We start from the raw sequence: 23,677 nt of genomic DNA, 5'->3' as shown, positions 1-23,677 counted from the left end.
TAATGTAACCGCTTTGTATGAAAGGGTAATCAGCACAGATTTAGAGAGGAGGCCCACCCTAAAAGCAGCAGAGAGACAAACACCGCGATGGGTCATCGCGAGTTTACTGAAAACGCGCCCAGAGATAATCTCTCAGCAGGACCAGGCTTGCAAGCGATTGCTATCCAAACACTTTCGGATACACCTCAAACGTCAACCCTTACCAAACCCAGGGTTTAAATCCGGCTTTTGATCATTACATCATTGTGGCGGGCCCGACCTGTAGAACCAAGATGGCGAGGACGTCTTGTGCACTGTTTTTAGAGTTAATTTGCCGCTTCGCCGTACAATGCGCTGAATGATGCGCTTAAGAACCCACTTTATGCTTTGGAGGTTAACTTTAAAAAAAACACGCGCAAGTTCATTTCGTCTAACAAGCCCAAAATGATTGCCATGAAAGCAGTGCATTTCGGGCACATTACCTTAACAAGCACTCACCTGGGGAACAACGGAGGCCCAGCACGGAGCGGGCATTTCGGCAACCCCGCCCACGGCCGCGGTAATGTGCGCTCGGAAAAACATGAAGCACACGGACAGGGGGGGGCGGGAACGGACAGCGGGAGGGGGGTCGGGAAGGCTTCCTCCGTTGGCGGTGGGGGTGGGGGGGGCAGGAACGGACAGCGGGAGGGGGGTCGGGAAGGGCGAAAACGTCAAAATACGTAAACTTACAAAGTGAAAACACATTTATAAACAAAATGCTCCTTACCTGATTGCCTCGTGGGAACTCGAATCTTGCAGCCAACTCCAACAACAAACACTTGTAAAAAGACGAAAACAGGCCGACTCAAAAAAAAAAAATAACACACCCACCGCCGCGATGACTATCCGAAGTGGGTGGAGAGCGAAAAAATCGCGGGAACGCCCCCGAATCTGGTCCGGCCTTGACGGACAGATCCGGCTCCCAATGGCTAGCCTCCATTTATGGAGCTAGCCAATGGGAGCCGGGGGACGTTCCTGAAGCACATATGGTAAACAATAGATTTCGCCTGCGCCAAAAAGCTGCGCAGAGCGCAGCCTTCGGCAGGCGAAACCTAAAAAGGGTACGAAGGTACAAAATGGGAAATACTGTCACAAGAGTATGAGCTGTGCAGCAAGCGTGATCACTTACCCGAGTATAAATCGGTATGGCGTTCTCTGTGGGGGTGTAGTAGATATGACTAGGTGCTTCCGAATTTTGAAGCCCCGGCAAAGCCCAGAGGTGAATACCGTTGTGTCACAGTTGAACTACAATGAACACAAAAGAATGTGTAGTTCAAAAAATGTGAAATGAGGGGGCGTGGCCTAACTGGCGATGGAGTGAGTCGTGCTTTGGGAGAGCTCTGGTCCCCCGCCGCCGTATTGAGCTATTTTGGCGGAGCTGGGGCGCTTGAACCTGCATCCCAAGGGGAGACGCTGAGCGCTGGGACCGGGAGAGGTGACGGAGCAGTGGACGCCCGGACTGCGGCGTCCTCAGGTGCCGATTGTGAGGGCAGCGACTCGGCGCCGAGGCGGGATCAGCCATTTTGGGCGCCTCTCTGCGAGGTCCACCCCACGGCCGGCCTGTCCCCCTGAGAGTCCCGCGGCCCTGTAGCGGGAGGCGAGGCAGCGCCGGGGGCTGAGGCGAAAAGGCGGCGAAGGCTGAGTTGGCGCCTGAGGTTTCGGGACTCCCGGACGGGCGCGGAGAGCCTGGTGCCCGCGTGGACGAGAGCAGGCCGGGACGCGGAGCTGCGGAGAAGGCCCTGGCGGTCCGGCAACCTAGATTGGAGCTGCGGTGGTGGACGGAGGGACAGCTCTGACGGGCCAACACTGTGGAGCACCCGGGGGGTGCCAGCGGTGTGCCTGTGAGCGGTGAAACAAGCAGCCCCTGCTCCTTGAGGCCTCTGGGTGCTGGGGCACCCGGCTTGAGGAGCGAGGTGAGGCTGAGCGTGCGCCCCCCCGTCATCACATTCCCAGGCGCTGAAGGGCCTGGGGACCCTGGCCCCTTGCCCTGGCTCTGGACCTTGGCGGTGGGCCCCAGCATGTGTAGATTGCAGGAGATTCCTGGGCGGGTGCGGAGAGCACACGCAGGTGCGGGCTGACTTGGATTGGAGCTGCGGCGGCAGGTGGAGGGACAGTCCTGCCGGGCCGGCACAGCGAAGTGCCTCGGGGAGGCCGGTGAGTGCTGGCGCAGGCGGCCCTTGCTCCTTGGGGCTGCTAGACACTGGGGGCGTTCAGCGCGAGGAGCGAGGCTGAGCGCGTGTCCCCCCCGCCGCCGTGCCCCTAGGCGCTGGGAGGCCTGGAGACTCCAGCCCATTGGCGCTCCTGCAGGCCTGTGCCTTGGCTCTGGTCCCCCGCTCTGCTGTGCACTGTAACCTGGGGACCCGATCATCACCGACTGCTGCCAGCCTGTCATCGTGTGACGTTTGGGGTGAGTGCAGCGCAGCAGCGGGGCCATCGACTGCCATTTTGAGACTGAGGCCTGGAGGTGCTGACCGCCTTGACCGCGGCCCGCACTGCTCTGCCGTGGGAGAGCGGGCTCCGGAATTCGCCCTCTGAGACGTGTGCGGGGGTTGTGGAGCAGACACTGCTGGGGGTGACGGAGACATTTGGCATGGGCGAGGGAAGGCAAACGTTTCAGGGCGCCAGTGACGCCATTTTGTGACTTTAACTCGTTGCCTGGAGTTTAGCACTGTGGAGAGAGGGGGCCATTTTCTTTGTCTGTGCGTCTACCCTGGGGCTGTGGCTGGTGAGCTGGAGTGGAGAGGCTGTGGCCCAGATTGAACTGCAGGGGGCGGCGCGGACTGGTGCATTCCCCCTCTTTCCCCCCCTTCTTCCTCTCCTAGAGCACCCTGCTGGGCGGCCCCCGCGCGCTGCTCTGCCTCTGTGGTGTTGTGTGGAGGGCGGGTGTGCCTTGTGTTTTGTGAGGGTTTTGTGAGGGCGCTGGGGGGCTTGCCCTGGTTCTGGTGGGACCCGGGGGACAGAGGTGGTACGGACTTCCCCGCAACTCTAGAATAATTTGCATACTGCGGTGCTGTGTGGTGTTGGGGTTGGGGGCGGAGGAGGCGGGGTACGTTGCTTGGTGGGGAGGGGTCGACGCCTGTATAACAGCCCCTTACTATTTCTGGCCCTAGCGTGCCTGGTCCACTGGCTTCTCCCCTGCTTGCTGCTGGTTTGACGGCTGGGGGATCGGGGTCCGGCCTGGGCCTCTCCTGGGTGCATACCAACTGAAAGGCACAGTGTACGCTGACTGATCACAGCCGCAGAGCTGGCAATGACGCGGTCTGGGGGGGTAGGGCCGATTCGGCGGTAACCTCGAGGGACAACTCAGTTGTAGCCAGGTGGGGCAAGGCCGGGGTGACGGCGCCTGCTGAGGGATCTCCGCAGGCTACTGGAGACTCGCCGCCGGTGACCCATGCTTTTATGACCTCCTTTATGTCTGAGCTCAAGGTGGAAATAGGCTCCCTACGCTCCGAGGTGCATTCTTGTGTCAAGGAATTGCGGAAAGAGGTCACCGACTTGGGAGACCGGGTCAACGGGCTTGAAAAAATAGTAGTTGCACGTATGGAAGACCAGGAGCAATTGTGGCCACGCCTGGCGGCGCTGGAGGAACAGAATATAGAATTACAAGTCAAGCAGGAGGACCTTGAAAACAGAAGCCGCCGGGACAACCTCGGCATCCGGGGGGTTCCTCTCAGAGAGGAGGGAAAGGACATTATGACCTATGTGGCACAACACCTCCATGAGGTTTGGGGGGATGAGGACGCCTCTCCGCCGACTTTGGACTGAGCCCTTCGAGTTTCCGGGCCCGCGGGGAGACCGAGTCTCTTTCTAGACATTCTGACGCGAGTGCATTTCTTCACCGAGAAGGAGGCTATCTTGAAGGCGGCAAGGGACAAGCCAGATCTTCGCTATGACGGCCACAAGATCCAAATCTTTCAGGACTTGGCGCCCAACACCCTGCGCAGACGGCGGGCTTTCAGGCCGGTGACGGAGAAGCTAAGGGCCCTCAATGTCTCCTACCAATGGGGTCACCCGTTTGCCCTCTTCTTCCACTGGGACGATAAACGCAGAGTAATCAGGTCCTATCGGGAAGCGGCACAACTGCTTAAACTACCGGAGTCGCCGGCGCATAGCCCTACTCGACCGCGGCGTCAGGAGGGGATCCCGGACAGGCCGTCCTGGACCACGGTGCAGCGCCGCTGCCGTTCCCCTCCGCTGGATGGGAGATCCACCTCACAGGCTAAACAAGACATCATAGCACACATCTGATCCCTCGAGGGGGAGAGTGAGGGACCGCCGTCACACCCATCCACCCCGTGACCTGGAGATCAGTGGTGAAGTATGCTTCAGTGATTGCACCACTGCGGTCAATGACCTTGGCCCTCTGGGTCTGTCTGGGACGGACGACTGTGCATCTGAGCTCCAGCTTCTGATTGGGCGGTAGGGGTACTGGGACTCTGGGGATGTTAGTTCCTGCGATATCTATAGGTACCCCCCAAACTGACCCCTAGGGAGTGACATCTCTGAGTGCGTCTGAACTTTTGGGTAGAGGATGCCTTGTGATTGGGACATTATAATGTGGCCCTGTTGGCCTCTGTTGACATCTTTTGTCGAAAGGCCTGATTGGCCGCCTATGGAGCTCCTATCCCTTTCTTCCCTTTCTGCTTCCTTCCTGGCTTTCTTTCCTTTCTATCTTCTCTTTTCGGTGTGCGATGGGGTGGGGATCGGGTGGCCGCAATCTCCTGGGCGGGTGGGGATGGGGGGTGCTGCTCCTACGTCCCTTCCCTCACAGTGGCGGGAGTGGAGGGTGTGGGTGCTCCCCGATTGTTACGCAGTATGGCTGTGACCATATCCAGGCCTTTAAAGATCTTAACACTTAACGTTAACTCCCCCAACAAGCGTAGGCAGACATGGCGCTACCTTCTCCAGCAGAACCCCAACATCATATTTCTACAAGAAACCCACTTGCTGCAAGCGGACACGAAGCGCATGGCACACCCTAAGTATCCTCTTCAGTTTTGGGCTGCTGCTAACACTAAAACGGCGGGTGTGGCTATATTGTGCAGGGCTGGCTTCAGGCGGGGGGACACTAAGTCTTTTAGGGGTGGAGATGGGCGTTTCCTTAAAGTTAAGGTACACATGGGGAGGCGTCAGTTCAGTTCAGTTCAGTTCAAACGTCTTTATTTCGATAAGTTTCATCATAAAAGACATGCTAAAACACTATCAACTTCTATTTACAGCCATTGTCAAAAATATTAAAATAAACGAATAAGAAAGTGTACATATTAAAATCATGAGTTAGTAATAAAAACCAATCACATCTCTATCCTATACATAGTAGCACAGTTGCACTGTGATACTAGTTAAGCAAATGAGTAATATACATAAAACAGGATTAAATAAGCATATAAAGACGTCCCTAAAAGTACATTGAATATAAAAAAACATATCATCAAAACTTTATCAAGAAGAGGATTTAAGGTGCCTTGCTCTGATTACCCAGCTCCATCCCAAAAATTTAGCTACCGCAATGGCAACTGGAGCAGAAATTATTGTCCTCAACCGCCAGATAGCCTCTTTTTCCAGCCGAGTTTTCAGGTTTTTACAAATTGGTTTTAGCCATTTTCTCCGGGGGGCTAAATAGGCGGGACATACAAAGAAAACGTGATCAACTGTCTCTGTTTGGTCGCAACACCATGGACAAGTGGCCATTGTCGAAGTAACGTTCCAACCCTAAACTGGTGGTACAATTTTCTATCAGCACTCTTGGTAATTACATCCCAGTAGGTTTCAAACAAAGGGTCAAGCTTGTGAATCAGGAACCTACCAGTCAGAGAAATTAAATCAGACTGAGCCACACATTGGTTCCTTTGAGCCGCCCAGTAAAGTTCTTTAAATACCTTTTTTGGCGGGAATACATTACCACCAGGATTCAACCATAACTCACTTAAGTCCATTTTCTCTAGCAAGAATTTAACAGACTTAAACCAGGGGAGGTTACCAGAACCTATTATTGATCTAACATCTTGGATTTCATTTGCAAAAGATGCGAGTTCTGGGGTTGACCAAATCCTCCTCCACAGGGCAATAGGCCTGAAGCGTGCAGCTTCATCAATCGGTTGACATCCTAGATCCAATAATAGGGGTTTCATGGGAGTTGATTGGGGCAAACCAACCAGAGAACGCAAGAATTTGTTTTGCACTCTTACCAGGGAGGACAGATCTGAATGGGCCCAAAGGTCCGCACCATACAATATTGCAGAGTTTATTTTAGCATTGTATATTTTAAGTGCAGGACCAATTCTTTTAGTTATTGAGGTTCTCTGTTCCTTAATGAGACACCCCGTCAAATGGGCAAACTTCAAGGAGAGTCCATCGATCTGTTCTTTCCACCTAACCCTATTCTCAAGAATGACCCCCAGGTAAGTCATTGTTTTCACCTGCTCCAATCGAATACCATTCATTGTAACATGGCCCGTCTGGGACTTATTTTTTGATAGCATCATAAATTTGGTTTCACTCACATTGACCTGTAGGTCATTGATCTTACAGAATTCCTCAAATGTATTCAGTGCTATTTGCAGACCTGTTTGGGTTTTGGAGAGAATAAGGGTATCGTCTGCGAAAATAAGGAGTGGAAACTTAGTGCCACCCAGAAAAGGAGCATCTGTCGGTGTGTCAGCAAAAAACTGCACTACTCTGTTAATAAACAATAAAAACAGAGTCGGGGCTAGGACACACCGCTGGCGTACTCCACGTGTGACCGGAAATCTCTGGGTGACCTGCCCCTGCTTCCCCCATCTAACTTGAGCAAAGTTTGCCTCATGCAATCTTATAACCAGATCTAAAAGCTCACTAGGCATGCCCATGATTCTCAAGGCCTCCCATAACTTAGCTCTGGGGACAAGGTTGAATGCAGACTTTAGGTCTACAAACGCTGCATAGATCGTTCCGCCACCCAGGGACACTACCTTCCAATAGATGAGAATAAATCTGAACACCTGGTCGATCGTACTGACACAGGGTCTAAAACCGGCCTGCATAGAGGATAAGATGTTCTCAGTATCCATCCAGACCTGAATTTTAGCCAACACCATCCTAGATATTATTTTTTGGATCACGTCTATCAGACTAATTGGCCAGTAGTTCCCGGGGACTGAGCGATCCCCCTTTTTAAATATAGGGAGAATTTCAGCTCCCAGCCACGAATCCGGAATCGGGGCACCGTTTGCGATGGCATTTGCAAGTATTGTAATGTATGGCACCCACAACTCAGGAGCATGTTTAAATAGATCAACCGGAATACAATCCATTCCTGGGGCCTTACCAACTTTCGTGAGACCCAGAGCAATCTCTGTATCTTTGCACTCAAATGCTACGGGAGGACACCACGGTCCTGTCTGTACGGGAATTGATTCCGATACACCACTACACACATTTTCAGGACCTTTAAACTGAGATTCAAAATAAACTACCCAATCCTCTCCGGCAACATGGTTGGATGGGGTTTGCAAATCGTTACTTCTCCCCCACTTTACGATCTGCCAGAACTTAGTCTGGTTATTAGACAGACTCGCATCATATAAATCTGACAAGTGCAAATCTTCCCAATCCCTTTTAGCCTCATTCTGGATCTTTTTATACTCATGCCTAGCCTTCCTAATGCCTACGCTCACACGAGTCTTTAAGGCAAGGATCAAGGCACTCTGTGCCCCCGACACTTTTTGTTATACCATCTATGTCCTGGTTTCGCAGCCAAGGGGGCCAGGGACTTTGTGTTTTTTTTTAGAGAAGAGGTCCTTCAAAGAGCTAAAAAGATGTACATGTAATGCACTTATTTGTCCCAAATTATTAACCAGAGAGTCAGACAAAGCCTGCATGGCATGCAAAGTTCTCAAAACTAAGTTAGAGATCTTATCTAAAACTGCGGGTTCTTCCACTATCATGTTCCATTTTACCCTCCTTCTATCATTTGTTAACAACACTTCTGCAGTTGTTCACTCGGTGGGGCAACTTTCAGTTGGTCTATTTTCAAACTTCAAACTAAGAGCCAAGGGGTTATGATCACTCTCCGGACGAGGAAGAACAATCATATCCAATAAAGACGACCAATACTCAATTTTTAGGAGGAAGTAATCAATTCTGCTCGTTCTAACCCCATTATCAAATGTGACCCGACCCATTACATCTGAAGATGATCGGCCATTTACTGCTCTCAACCCCCATTCAAAACAGAAACCTAACCAGTGAAGTGCAGCCTCTGTCACTTTTTTGATGGGTTTTAAGTCTAGGGGGGGAAATTCCAAAGCATATCCTCTTCAGCAGTAAAGTCCTCGCCACTATCTCCCTGGGGCTTAATGGTACAATTGAGATCCCCAGCTACAATTACAAACGTATCCCTCCCTATTAGACCAAGTAGTGAATCAAGCTCCTTTATAATTGTCACCGGACTCCGACCGCCGGGTAAGCCACGAGCATAGACATTAACAATATTGATTTCTCGGTGATCAAGACTAATGAGTTTTATTCCAAGAATATCTGGGTTAGACCCAGTCACCTCTATGGACCTATATTTAAGTGACTGTCTTACCCAGATAGTCAGACCACCTGATGCTCTACCCTTACCAACCCTGATGGCGGGTGTGTGGAAATTAAGATAACCCATACGATATATGGGTTCTATAGCCCAGGTCTCCTGAAACAGTACAATATCGTGTGTGTCCATGAATTCAAGCCATTCCCCATTTATTACCCTACTCTTTAGCCCTGCGGTGTTCCACGATACTATTTTAAGGGGGACTTCCTGGTTAGCCAACTGCAGTGTAGCTATATTACCAACTGGAGTACTTTCAGCCCCCCGAGGGGGTTCATCACCCAGCGACTCCACAGCACTGTTAGCCCCCTTAGGGAATTCGTCGCCCAGCAACTCCACAACACTGTTAGCCATGGCGGTAATCACCCCTAGCAAGCCCGTCAGTTCACTTTATGTAATATATACGCGCCCAACCAGATGCAGGATAGATATCTCCAGACACTTCTGCGGGAGCAGATCCCATGTGGTGACCCGTCCTTGGTACTGGGAGGGTATTTTAACTTAGTTTGGGATCCAGACATGGACCGTAGCGACGCCTCATTCAGCGGAACCGGGGCTATGTCGTCTGCGTTGCGCACACAGATTACGGAGCTTGGGTTGATCGATGCGTGGCGCTACCACTGCCTGGGGCTGCGGGACTATTCATTTTATTCTTACACCCACCGGTCATATTCCCGCATAGATTTCTTATTTACCTCGCTTGATCTGGTACGGGACATGCTGGGAGCCTCCATGTCGGATATTTCACTGTCTGACCACGCTCATGTTGAGCTGCTCTTACAGGACCCGACCGCATGCCCTACTCGGGAGGCACGTTGGTGTTTGCCGCCGAGTATCCTCCGAGACGCCACCGACATTGAAAGCATTCGGGAGGCCATAGATTCCTATTTTACTAGTAATGACACACCGAAGACGCCCTTCCCTGTGGTATGGAATGCCTTCAAGGCCACAATCCGGGGCCATATCACCTCCCTAGCGATCGCGCGGAGACGCGAAGCCTGTAAATTGGAAGCTAGCCTGACGACGGACATAAAGAGTGCTGAGATCCACGATAGGGAGCGTTCGTCACTAGAGTCCAGAAGGAGGCTCACCAAGAGGGCAGCTCAGGCTCTACGCACCAACAAGGCAGAACACTCTCTGCTGGCACTGAAGCAGAGATACTTTGAGGGAGGAGACAAGGTGGATCGCCTACTGGCGGGGAGGTTGAGAGCGCTTGCGGCTAGGGCCCATATAGCTAATGTACAGCTCCCGGATTGGGAAAGGGCTGTCTCGGAGAGGGACAAACGCAAGGCTTTCAAGGGCTACTAGACCGCCCTGTATCGGAGGGAGACCCCCTCCCCGGCGGACGCAATTGCGGCCGTCCTCGCCAACTACGAGGGGACACCTCTGCCTCCAGTGTGCGCGGCAGAGCTGGAGGATCCCATGCTCGAGGAGGAGATAACGGCAGCAGTCAGAGATCTCCCTATGGGGAAAACAACAGGGCCGGATGGCCTACCCCTGTCCTTTTATCGCACGTTTCAGACCCAGCTTAGACCTTACCTTCTGAGGCTGTTCAACTCATTCACAGATAACGAGGGACCATCCTTCGACATGGGATACCGAAGCCTGGGAAAGACCCCACGGTGTGTGCATCCTATCGCCCTATAGCTTTACTGAATACTGACCTCAAAATCTATACTAAGCTCCTCGCCAAACGCCTAGACCCCGATAGGCCGGGGCTGGTGGAACCGGACCAGGCCGGCTTCATCCGTGACTGGCAGGAAGCGGACAATGTGCGTAAGCTCTCACATCTTGTGGGGAAGGTACATCATTGGAAAATCCCGGCCTGCCTCCTGTCGCTAGATGCGGAGAAGGCTTTCGACCGGGTGGACTGGACCTTTCTTCGGGCGATACTTCAAAAATTTGGACTGGGCCCGAAGATGATTACAAGGATCCTGAACCCGTACGTAGGGCCGCAGGCCAGAATTTGGGTCAATGGCCATCTTACCCCGCCGCTACCTATCCATAGGGTCACAAGGCAGGGGTGCCCTCTATCACCCCTGCTGTTTGCCCTCGCAGTAGAGCCCCTTGCGGAGATGATACGCCGAGATCCAGATATCCACGGCGTTATTCATGGTGGTCAGGACAATAAGGTGGCACTTTTCGCGGATGACCTGATACTTACACGTCCGCGGGAGTCTCTCCCGGCCCTGCACAGGGTGCTCTGCCTCTATGAGAGGGCCTCTGGTCTCAAGAGCAACCATGACAAGTCTTGGGCCCTTAACCTCACCATCCCAAAGGAGGAGATACCTTCCTTGAAAGACCTGGCACCCTATCAGTGGGTCGAACACCATATCCGCTACCTGGGCCTTCTTCTGACCCCTTCTTTGGACGCATGGTCATCGGTAAACTGGCGGGAATGTTGAAAAGTGGTCCTAGAAGACTTACGGAGGTGGAGGCCTCTGATGATGTCATGGTTGGGTAGACTCAACGCCGTTAAGATGTCGATCCTTCCCAAAATCCTGTATGTATTTCAATGTCTCCCCACTCCGATCCCACTTCACTGTATACGGGGTTTGCAACGTGAGCTCGCGTCCTTCATATGGGGTGGAAAACGGTCCCGCTTCTTGCAGAAGATCCTAATGGCGCCGCGGGATAGGGGGGGACTAGCCTGCCCCAACCTAGTGCACTATTACTGGGCCTCTCATCTCCGCTTTGTGGTGGAGTGGGAAGTGCGAGAGAGCGAGAAAGGATGGTTACATATGATAGAGCAGTAACGGGGTGAACCCTCTGGGACCTAGCATGGCTACGCCAGACGGCCCGCTCTAAAAGCGCTTACATGGCGGTGCCCACGAGGACGGTCTTAGACATATGGGGCAGCGTAGCCGTGTCCAAGAGGCTTACCACGTTTCCATCCCCGCATATCCCCATAGTGGGGAACCCGCACTTCCCACCGGCCCATCAATCTTGAGCATTTGACAAATGGACACAAGGAGATTGCAGGGTGATTTGCGACCTATATGAAGGGGGCACACTCAAAACCTTTGACCACTGTCGGGAGGAGTTCTGGGTACCATCGGAGGCAAGACTGCAATATGCGCAGTTGCGACACTTGGTCTCTGAAGGGGAAATGTACCAGGCAGCCATACGCGAATTCACCCCTTTCGAGAAGTTGGCGCGCTCCCTCGGGGGATTGAAGAGGCTGATCTCCCAGATCTACCACATCCTACAACACCCGCCGACTGTGCCCTCTCACCCATACCAACGCCAGTGGCAACTGGCGGTCGGCACCGACATTGAGCCCTCGCAGTGGGACAGACTTTGGAGAGATATCCCCAAGATATATCGGAGCATCCCGCAACAGGAAAGTGCTTACAAACTTCTGACCCAGTGGTACTACACGCTCCTGCGGCTCCATAAGGTGTTCCCCATGGTCTCTTCCTTGTGCTGGAGGTGTCAGTCTGCAACCAAGGATTTTATCCATGTTTGGTGGGCGTGCCCAATCCTCACTGTCTTCTGGAAGGAGGTTCTCAGCCACATTAGAGGGGTGTTGGGGTTCCCCCTGCCTGAAGCCGTGAGCACAATCCTACTTGGTATCAGTCCCACCACCACCCTTAAGGCACTCACCCGCAGTGACTGGATCCTGGCGCTTCAAATGCTGGGGGCGGCCAAGCAGCTTATAGCCCTATACTGGAAGAGAACCGAAGCCCCACCCATAGCAGCCTGGTTTGTACGGCTCTGGCATGTCATAACGATGGAACTTCTCACGGCGCGAGAGGCAAGCACGCGACACGCGCTTTGGCGGCCTCTAGTATGATACCTCTGCTCAATAGAACACACGCGCCACATGCCTACCAAGTTCAGAACCCTGCGCCTATTTGACGATGCTGTCGCCCCTCCAGATCCCTCCAGACTATTTCCTTAGACATCCTCTATGACGCAGGAGTTACCTGGGGCGTTTTCTCCCCACTGAACCCCCCTTGACGCACGCACACTCTGCCTTCACTGTCCTCTATCTATCTCCCACCACTCCTATTCTCCTTTCATTCTCTCCTCTCCTTTTCCGCTCTACGTATGACTACTTAGCCCCGTTGGGTTGTCTTTAAGTGTTGGGCCAGTTGCCCGTTAGTCGATTGCCAATGGTCCTGGGATCTGGGTTATCTACGCGCCGAATAGATGCAACAGCTTATGTCAGGTCACGCGGCCGGCCCAGGTGGGGTTGTAGGCAAGACACTGTGTAAAATTGCTTTTTTGTGCAAGCCCTATGGCCCTGTCTAGGGTTGTAGGCTCAACGCTGTGTTTAAATGACCCTGTTACGAGTGTTAACTCTTGAAAATAAAACAGACTTGAATAAAAAAAAAATGCACAAAAAAAATGTGAAACGAGAATGGCATGCGGGTGATTTAAATAATGTCTGGTGTTCTATACTCGAAAAAATGTGATAAAAGAAGGAAATGTGATACAAATAAAAACAGCAGGTATTTTGTACTCGGAAAAAAAAGAGTGCCACGTGATACCAAAAACTGAAGAAACAAGAAAGTAGTAATAATTAGATCAGATGGATGACATGATGTTCGAACTGACGTAGAGCATGAGAAGGCTGACATCTAAGGATTCAAATTAATAAAGAAGCTGTAATGTTATACTATAATCATACTCCAGGAGCCCCCATGGAAACCATATGTACATGATCGTTCTGATTCTGCATATATTGGAAACAATAATTCTACTGACATGCCTGGGTGAAAACAGGCATGAAGCCTCGTATACCTTATGAAGACAAAGTTATGTCAATATAATAATTCATGTACACAATATGAATTGCCATAACATAATGTGTCACCAGTTTGTCCACCCGGTTCTGGGTTAAAAAGTGTGGTGGAAAAAGTGCCAACGATTCTTAATACCTGTGTATAGTTCAAAGGAAACAACTGAAATCCATTCTTTCATTAAGTCCGTTTGGGTTCAGAGTCTAAAAAATTAATCCAATGGACTTCTCCTTGTAAAAGGTGTCTGGTGTTATCACGTCCCTGGATCACAGGAATTTCTTCAAGAATGCAGAAACGTAATTGGCTGATGTTATGTTGCATGGTGTTAAAATGTACTGCCAAAGGAGATTTAATATTTCTGGTCCGAATGTTGCTTTTGTGCTCGTTCAATCGTACTCTGATTTTGCGTTCTGTTTTCCCGACATATATCATGCCACATGGGCACTTCAACATGTATATTAAAACTTCACTGTTGTATGTGGCAGTTACTTTGAGTTTGATGGATGTTCCTTGATGTGGATGTCTGATGGTGTTTCCTTTGATGATTGCATTTCAACTTCCGCAATTATAGCAAGGTGTAGTGCCTTTGAAATTTCTTTTGTTGGTGTCCACTGGATGTTTCAAAATGTGTTTCAAGTTCCTGATTCTCTGATAGGCAAATCTTGGCTGTGTCTCAAAAATGCCCTTAAAATCAATTTCTGTTTTCAGAATTGGCCAATATTTTAAAATATTTTTTTTGATTAAGTGACTGCAGGTTGAAAATTTAGAGACAAATATACTTCTGTTCTCTGTGACATTGATTATTTTGGGTAGTACTAAACTCTCTTGTGTTATGTTTTCCACTTTGGTCACAGCTTCTTGCAGTATTTGGTCTGGATAGCCACGATCTCTAAATTTCTTAATGCAAGTGATATGACTTTCTTTAAACAGGTCATTGTTGGATGAAAATCTCTAAAATGGAAGATGATTCTTAAGAGATGGTCGGTGAAACAAATGTAATAGGTTGTTTCTGTCTGTGGGTTTAGTGTATACTGTTGTGGTGAGTTGTCCATTGGTATTTGTAATGCTTGTGTCTAGAAATGTGATTTGGTTAGTGCTCATTGTAAATGAATTCAATCCTTTCATCAACTCCGTTGAGAATGGCAATCGCTTCCACAAGTTCTAGTTTGGATCCTGCCCATGATATAAATATATCATCAATAAATCTTTTGTATGTGATGAGCTGTTTACTCCATATTTCTTGGTTCAAAATGTGATCCAATTCAAAATGGTGCATGAATAAATTTGCATATGTGGGTGCAGCGCAATTGCCCATGGAAGTTCCCGATACTTGAATGTAATAATGATCTTGCCATTTAAAGTAGCTATGGTAGCGTGTGAAGTGTAATAATTCCATAAGGAATACCTTCAATGATTCTTCTTTGTCTCAATACATTTCTACCCAGTTCCTGAGGCGGAAAGCCGGGAGCTGGAGGTACTATTGTATTTGCAGACACTTGTTGAAAACTTTTAAAAACGAAGCTTATTTTAGAAATTGCGTGGTGTCACTTACTCTGTGTTTTTAACCCTGCACCACCGCCAGGATCTGCTATCTCTTGAGCGCACAGCCGATCTTAACGCTGTCACGCTTCTCACCATCCCCAGCGGCCGCCATCAGACCAGGCGTGCACGCTGACCACGCCCACTTAGGCCACGCCCCCCGATTGCTCTACAAAAGCGCTGACCACTAGCGCTTCTGTATACATTTCTACCCAGTTCCTGAGGCGGAAAGCCGGGAGCTGGAGGTACTATTGTATTTGCAGACACTTGTTGAAAACTTTTAAAAACGAAGCTTATTTTAGAAATTGCGTGGTGTCACTTACTCTGTGTTTTTAACCCTGCACCACCGCCAGGATCTGCTATCTCTTGAGCGCACAGCCGATCTTAACGCTGTCACGCTTCTCACCATCCCCAGCGGCCGCCATCAGACCAGGCGTGCACGCTGACCACGCCCACTTAGGCCACACACCCCTCTGGGTTAAATATGTGCATTTACAGGAAGCGCAGCGGACGAGCGCAGCGGGAGCACCGTTTGCGCGCCGAAGGCGCGCCTAAGGCAAGCCCGTCTGCGCCCGTCCGCGACCAGCCGGGACCCGGGGCCACAATCCTTGGCTCCCACCCCACCCAGAGCATGACCTACAGTTCGGCGGTCTTATACAGCATAGGTAGGACTGCCACCCCCCAGTGCTCCCATATCTTTGCTCCCACAGAGCTACCCGCCCGATGTTCGGGGTGCAAACACTTCTTCCGCAAATCCCCGTCGGCCGCGGCACAAACGTACCATATGTACGCGCTAAACTGCCGCTCCTTACCTAAACACAGCTTACAGATTGCCATGCTGCTCGAGGAGCAAAAACCAGACGCGGTTTTCCTGACAGAAACGTGGCTCACTGCTCACTCTGAACCAGACGTGGTTCAAGCCTTACCCGTAGGCTACCATATCATTAGAGTGGATAGACCGGTAGGGAGAGGCGGAGGTCTGGCGATCATTCTGAAGAACCAGTACCGATGCCGTACTACAGCAGAAACTATCCCTGAGTGCGAGAGTGTAGCATTCTGCATAGAGTTCAATGCAAATAGCTCTTTCTCCGGCACCCTGATCTACCGCCCCCCTGAGCCTGTAAAAGTGTTCCATAGGTCTCTTCCAGAAATTATAGCGGAAAGAATTCTTTCTTCCTCCAACCACACGATCCTAGGGGACCTCAATCTCCACTTCAATTCCCCCTCAGACCACATTGCCCAGGGATTACTAGATGATCTGAAAGCCCTCCAACTGTCCCAACTGGTCGCAGCCCCGACCCATGAAAAGGGCAATTTACTTGACCCTATATTTAGTAACTGCCTGGATCTAACTGTTGATCAACCCACCCCCCTTCCATGGTCGGACCATTTTTTGGTCCCATTTACCTGGGTCAAACACAAAACCCCCCAGCTACCGCCCCAAGTCACCACCAGGAGGAACTGGTCAAAACTCCCATTTGAGTCCTGGCTGCATAACCTGGACTCCACGCGCCCGTCACCCTGCCTAGACCCCAATGTGGCAAACGTCTACTATGAAAGTTGGATCACCCACTCGCTAGACTCGATCCTCCCGCTTCGCAGATCCTCCTCGAAGAGACTACAGAAATCAGCCCCCTGGTTCTCTGACTCTCTAAGACAGCTAAAACGCCTCTGCAGGCAACGAGAGAGAGCTTGGCGTTTAGACTTCCTCCCAGATAAAAAGGCTTCCTACAAAGAGGCGATCAAAGCCTACAAAGAAGGGATCAGAACGGCCCAGGCAACCCACTACTCTGAGAAAATACTAGAAGCGAAATCTAAGCCCAAAGAAATTTTTCAAATTATAAAGCAATGTTCTCGTGCCAACACGGCACCCCCTCCTAACAAAACCCAGAACCAATGCAATGAGCTTGCAGATTTTTTTCACAACAAAGTTCTAAAAATTTACTCTACCTTCTCAACTGCAGCCACAACCCCAGATGCGATTAAGCCACTTTCCCCTAGACCACCTCTTCACCCAGACCAGCCTTCCCTCGAGCACTTCCCCCCCTCTGGACCTCGACACTTTAAGCAAGGTGGCACGACAAGTCAAGTCGGGTTCTCCTTGTGATCCTGCTCCTCCAGAAATCCTGATGCAGGCAAGCGAAGCCACCCTGCCTGTAATCCTGGATCTTCTAAACACATCCATATCCACTTGCTCAGTCCCCACAGCTTGGAAGCAGGCCATGGTACGGGCGCTGTTGAAGAAACCCAGCCTGGACCCAAATGACCACTCCAGCTACCGCCCCATCTCACTTCTCCCTTGGGCGAGCAAGGTGTTAGAGAAGTATATAAACGCGCAGCTAGTCCAGTTCCTGGAGGACCACTCTCTATTACATACATCCCAGACAGGCTTCAGACCGAAGCATGGTACGGAAACCGCCTTGTTAGCGGTCACCGAAGAAACTAGAAGGATACTGGACCAGGGAGGATCAGTGGCAGTGATCCTCCTTGATCTAAGTGCCGCCTTCGATACGGTCAGCTATACCATCTTGCTGGACCGTCTCTATAACATCGGAGTTTCTGGTGACGCTTTAAGGTGGTTTGACTCCTTTCTGTCTGGGAGGTCGTTTCAGATCTTCGACGGAGAGACGGTATCCTCGAGCAAACCCCTGAGCTGCGGAGTACCACAGGGCTCCTCCCTGAGCCCTGTATTGTTCAACGTGTACATGAGGCCGCTGGCGGGTGTTGTCGAACCATATGGCATTAAAATCGTGTCATACGCCGACGACACCCAGCTTGTGGTCTCGCTGGCCACGGAGAACAACAGGCATTCCCCAGCCGACCTGCTAAAATGCCTAGAGGACGTTAAGGGATGGATGACCAACTCCTCCCTAAAACTAAACGGAGGAAAGACGGAGCTCATGCTCCTAGGCCCAACCGCTCCTGTGCCTTTCACTTCCTTGTGGCCCAGTACACTAGGCCCTCCCCCCACCCCTAAGGAAAGTGTTAAGAGCCTGGGAGTGTGGCTGGACAACAAACTCTCCTTCTCCACCCAGGCCACAAAACTGTCCGCCACTTGTTTTGGCCTACTTAGAATCTTGAGGAAGGTTCTCCCGCTACTTCCCCTAGAGGCCAAAAAGGTGGCGATACAGGGCCTCATCCAGTCTCGCCTGGACTCGAACAATGCCCTATACGTGGGGGCACCTGAGATGACCCTCCGAAAATTGCAGGTTGTTCAAAACTGTGCAGCACGCACCCTGCTGAAAATTCCGCGCACCCAGTCAGCCAGACCTGCTCTAAAAGGTCTCCACTGGTTGCCAGTGAGGCAGAGAGTGGCCTTCAAGGCGCTGTGCTTGGCGCACCGCGCCTTCTGGAAAACGGGCCCAGCCATTAACACCGACCTTGTCACCCCTTACCACCCTAACAGGAACCTTCGGTCGACGGAGGCGTTCCTCGCCGTTGTCCCCAGAGTGAAGCGAGCCAGGTCTGGGGGTAGGCTGTTTTCTTTGAACACCGCCAGGCTCTGGAATGCTCTCCCCATCTCACTCCAGTCTAACCCAGACCTCCTCTCATTCCGAAAAAACTTAAAGACACTGCTGTTTGCCAAATCCTATGTACCTTAGCCTCCCGTCACTTTCCTGTTTCAATTCAGCGCTTGGACGCCTACGGGCAGCAACCGCGCTTAACAAATATTTTTACATTTACATTTACATTTACATTGATCAAAAACAATTCTTTTGCTGTAATACCCAGGTCATGGGGAATGGAGGTGTATAGTGACTTTACATCTACAGTGCATACAATTGTGTTGGTGGTTATTTGTGATTTCAAAGACTCAAGTATGTTAAAAAATCAATGGTATCCTTGATGTAAGTTGTCGTATTGGTTACTAAAGGTTGGAGATGTTTGTCCAGGTATTTGCCAACGGGTTCATGTATGGAATTAACTGTGCATACAATGGGTCTGAATGGTGGTTGAGTGTCATGTTTGTGTATTTTTGGAATCATGTAGATATACGGAATTGTGGGATTTGTTTTGATGAGATAATTTTTGTCTTCACTCATAATCGTTCCTTTATCCAAAGCATTTTTGATGATTTTAGAGAGGATTTTTACAAATTCTTTAGTGGGATCAAACGACAGTCGCGTATATGTTTTGTTGTCCTGTACATGTTCCTGAACTTTTTGGATATAATAACTTGTATCCATGGTGACCATGGCGTGGCCTTTGTCAGCTTGACAAATTGTGATTTCAGGGTTAGAAGCAATTGTTGTTTGATTTTGCTTTTCTTTTTGAGTGATGTTGGATGATTTAGGCTTGGTGTGTTTGAAAATGTTGTGTAATTCTTTCTTTACCACTGTTTCGAAAGCATCCAATACTTTGTGACTCACTTGAGCTATGTACGTTCTTTTGTTTCTCAAGCCAAGTAAGGTAGTTGGTTTAGCTTGGGATGTTTGATCTATAATGTTGGTGAAAAAATGACGTAGTCTCAATGTGCGCATCAATCTGTACAAGCATATTTCTGCCTCTAAGCAATTGGAATGATAGGTAGGTACAAAGGAAGATCCTTTCTGCAATGTATAGATTTGAAATCTAGTGAGATGATGTTTGGAGATGTTGATCACAATTGTTTATGACTCCACGTGCCCTTTGCAATACGTTGAGGGAGATTCCTTTGAGACTCCCCTTCCTCCTCGTCTGGTGGTCTTTGGCCGTTCTCTAAAAATAGATGACTATCACTAGTTTTAGATGATGTTGATGGTGTTGTGAGTGACTGACTTATTCCATTCTCGGAGTTGGTGTTCCCGTGGTTGTCTCTTATCTCTAAACCCTTAGCCTCTTTGTTGTGTGTCATCGGATGATGAAGCATCTGTGTCAGATGTTCTTCCAAAATTGGGCCTTTGTTGTCTTCTTTGAGCATAGTTGTCAGCCTAGTTATAAACTTCCCCTAACTTGTAATCTATAGTATCCCTTTTGAATTTCCTTATTTTCCTTTAATTGATCTCCTGGGTATAGTTATCAAGTTGTTTGTTCAGGTCCTCCAACATGTGATCCCATTCATCCTAGGGCATGTTATCATTCAATTCCTGTTTTAACTGGGATATTTCTTTATTGAGATCCTCCAATAGTTTGGATAATTCCTCTAAAATCAGTAGTATAAGATCTAATGAACATTTGTTCAAGATTGCTTGCCATTTCTCAGTGAACCTTACATTGTTTTTGCATAATGTGGATTTAAGTGAAATTCTCAGTACCCTGGTAATTTTCCAAGCTTTGTGGTATTTAATAAGAGTGCTTGCGTGAAAAACGTTGGTTAATGGCTTTCTTGAAAATATATAACCATTTTTTAATGTTAGATTGAGTGGATCCTGTGGTTTGGCTGACACTTTGCGTTTCCTCTATTAATGAATAAATGTGTTGCGTTTTGCCCGGTGTAAATGAAAAAGTCTCGGCTATGAGAGCTGTCAATGTAGCTATATCTTCATACGACATTGTGCTTGGTACGTTGTCTGGTCACTCGGACAAGATTGATAAACAATTAAAGTAGAGTAGACAAGCTCACTCTGATGTATCCCAAATGTAATAAAAGTGAGAAAGAGTCTGTGGTGCAGGTGGGTAAATCCTCCTGAGTGTAAGGATGGACAATAATAATTCTTAAAGCGAGATACTCTGGGTTGTGGGGTGTCCCCCATTTGCACTCATTTAAAGTAGTTCAAAATGACACTGTGTTAATAAAGTTGTTTCTACAGTTTTTTCCCCGTACATTGGTATCACGTGGCAGTCTTTTTTTTCGAGTACAAAATACCTGATGTTTTTATTTGTATCACGTTCCCAATCTGGAAATTACCGCACATCAAATATTAATACGTTATTTGCAATCAAATCATGAGTGAGTGCGTTTGTAAGACAAATGTTTGTCAAATTGAGGTACTGTGCAGGCTTAGCACCTACTACCAAAAGGTGCTAATTACACATCAGAGAACTAATGTGTATCCACATATGCAAAATAGACCCTTATTCAGCACCCTAAGGATTATTAAAATAATGGGCGCTCTTTCCCCAACCTACCTTCCCAATTAACATTCTAAGATTACAGAACATCCAATAGGTTTTGCATCAATAAGTCATAAATAGAGCTGATCATAACTCTCTTACCAATTGCCTTGATAATAGGTTTCTGAATCATTGTCTTCCCCAGCCTATTCAAGAAGTCCCAAACCTGAAGATATTAAAAAACTGTTGAGTGGTAATCCTGAATTTCTCCTGAAGATCCCCAAATGACCATATATTTTCTCCAGAGAAGAGACCTCTGAGCCATAGGATTCCTTTAAGCGACTGATTCCTTACAATCGGCTCGTGGAATATTACTAGTAAACTGGGTGTCCCCCATAATGGCGTGTAGTATTTATATTTGGGTAGTTTTATTTTCTTTTTACATTGTCGCCATACTCTAAATGCACCTAGCAGGACCTTAAATTGTGTTTTTTTTGTAACAGTTAGGTTCCAAATTTTTTAGCAATAGACCTTTGGTGCCCTCCCCCACTATGTTTGTATATAGAAGGGAATTCTGCTGTGCTGAGCAAGTGTGTATTTCCAGTAATCAAAATTCCCATATTGTTTAACAAATATGCCCAATAGTACATCGTTATATTTGGTACAACCCAGCCACCCCCACCCTCCGATTCTTGGGCAGTGTCATGAATTTATAAGCTCTTCTTGTCTTTTTAAATCCCCAAAGAAAACCATAGCACAATCTTTCTATCTTTTCAACTAAAAGATGAGAGGCAATACAATCTTTAAGAGACGTTTCAATTTTCAATGATATTCCGTGTAAGCAGAAAAATTATTTATTTTGTTTTCTTCAAAAACACGTAGGCACAGCCAAACGCGTTTCACCCTACAAGAGCTTCTTCAGGGCAATGTATTGTGTTATCAAAATATTGTAAATGGAAACTCCAGCACTCTGCCACACTTAGACTGCTTCTTCATCCTTCTGGGAATAATTGTTGATCATGTAACCATAGTGATAACCTTCAACTGATGAGTTTTAATCAAATCAAATGTCACCACCCATACAGCTCCAAACATTTCAATTCCTGTGTTGACTAAAGTGTGCTTATCGGGTTTGTCCCAAGTCACAGAAGTCATGTTATGACAATTATTCCCAGAAGGACGAAGAAACAGTCTAAGTTTGACAGAGTGCTGATGTTTCCGTATACGATTATAATACATTGATAACACAATACATTGCCCTGAAGAAGCCCTTGTAGAGCGTAACGCGTTGGCTGTACCTACTTGTTTTTGAAGAAAACGAAATAAAGAATTTTTCTGCTTACACTGAAATACAGTGAATGGAATATCATTGAACATTGAAACGTCTCTTAAAGATTGAATTGCCTCTCATTTTTCTGTTAAAATTGTATTTATTTTATGAGCATTTGGCAGCTGGTTGTTTGAGGTGGGAAGTACACAAGTTGTGACACATGAGTGACCATACTGGGTGGTGCAGTTTTTTGTGCCTTGCTGCCTTTCTTTGCTTTTAAAGCTTTCTATCTTCATTAATCACCTGTGGTTGATTTCTAATGGATTAGCTCTAAATAAATATAGCAATTTAGGCAGAACTAGCATTTTTATCCCGTTTCCCCTCCCACCAGTGACAGGAATAGGTGATTGAATCTTCTAAGATCTTGTTCTAATGAATGTAACAGAGGGTTCAAGTTTAGTTCTACTATATCTTCCACTGCTGAAGAGATATGTATCCCCAGGTAAGTTGCCTTGGTCACTACCCGGGGGTCAAAGTCTGCAATATTGCTAGTACAGACCACTTGTATTTTCCCCTGATTTAGCTTATACCCCGAGGAGAGCTCGAATGTCCTTGCTGTTCCCTCGACCAAATCTTGTTGTGGGTTTGTTAAAACTATCGCTATATTGTTTGCGTATGCTAATACTTTATAATCCGCTTGCCCTGCTACCACCGGGTTAATCTGGCAATTACTTTCCAATTTAACTATCAGGGGGTTGATGTACAGTGCATAAAGTTATGGTGAGCATGGACAGCCTTACCTTGTTCCCCTGGAAATGAAAATCTCTTCGGATTCTAACCTCATAATCTGCAGTTTGGCCCTTGGGACCAAATACAATGATGTATCCTGGGCCAAAACCATACTTTTCTAGCACCTCTGTTTTTGGCATCTAATAAAATCAAGCCCATTTTCCCCCGGGTGTCTTCTGTGATATAAAAAAATGTGATCACTCTTTTGATGTGATCTACAGTCCCACAAACTCATGCTGTCTAAGGGATACTAATTTAGCAACTAACTTGCTTAAATGGCTTGCCTGAATTTTAGAATACAGCTTAGCGTCGCATTTAATTAATGTTATCAGAATGTTGGATCCTAAATTTAAGGGGGGTTTATTATTATTTTTGACCCAGGCCTGAACGTATCCTCAGGATCGAACCGATGCTCTTAGGGGTCCACCTCTTGATAGCCCCAAGTCTGGATATGAATACACATAGACTAAAGGATGGTCAAGCGGGGGAAGGGAAGGATGGGGACAGTGGGGAGGGAGACTTGTGAAATATAAAAGAACAAATTACCACATAGACCTTTCCAATATCTCCCTACTCCCGCAATGCTCAAATGTACCCATACTTCAACTGACCTGTAAAGAAATAAAAGGTTGCCGGCTGACAAAGGTGCTGAGCATGTTTTCACAAATCCTCACACTATATACTAGAAAACCCAAAAGCATATATGAGGCTAACACTCCAGCACACCTAACCGTCTTGCATCTGTAACGTGTACCTCTCTCTCCTTAC

Source organism: Lissotriton helveticus, chromosome 5_1 (genome assembly GCF_964261635.1).
Source record: "Lissotriton helveticus chromosome 5_1, aLisHel1.1, whole genome shotgun sequence".
NCBI classification, from domain to species: domain Eukaryota; kingdom Metazoa; phylum Chordata; class Amphibia; order Caudata; family Salamandridae; genus Lissotriton; species Lissotriton helveticus.
This window is presented reverse-complemented; position numbering follows the sequence as displayed.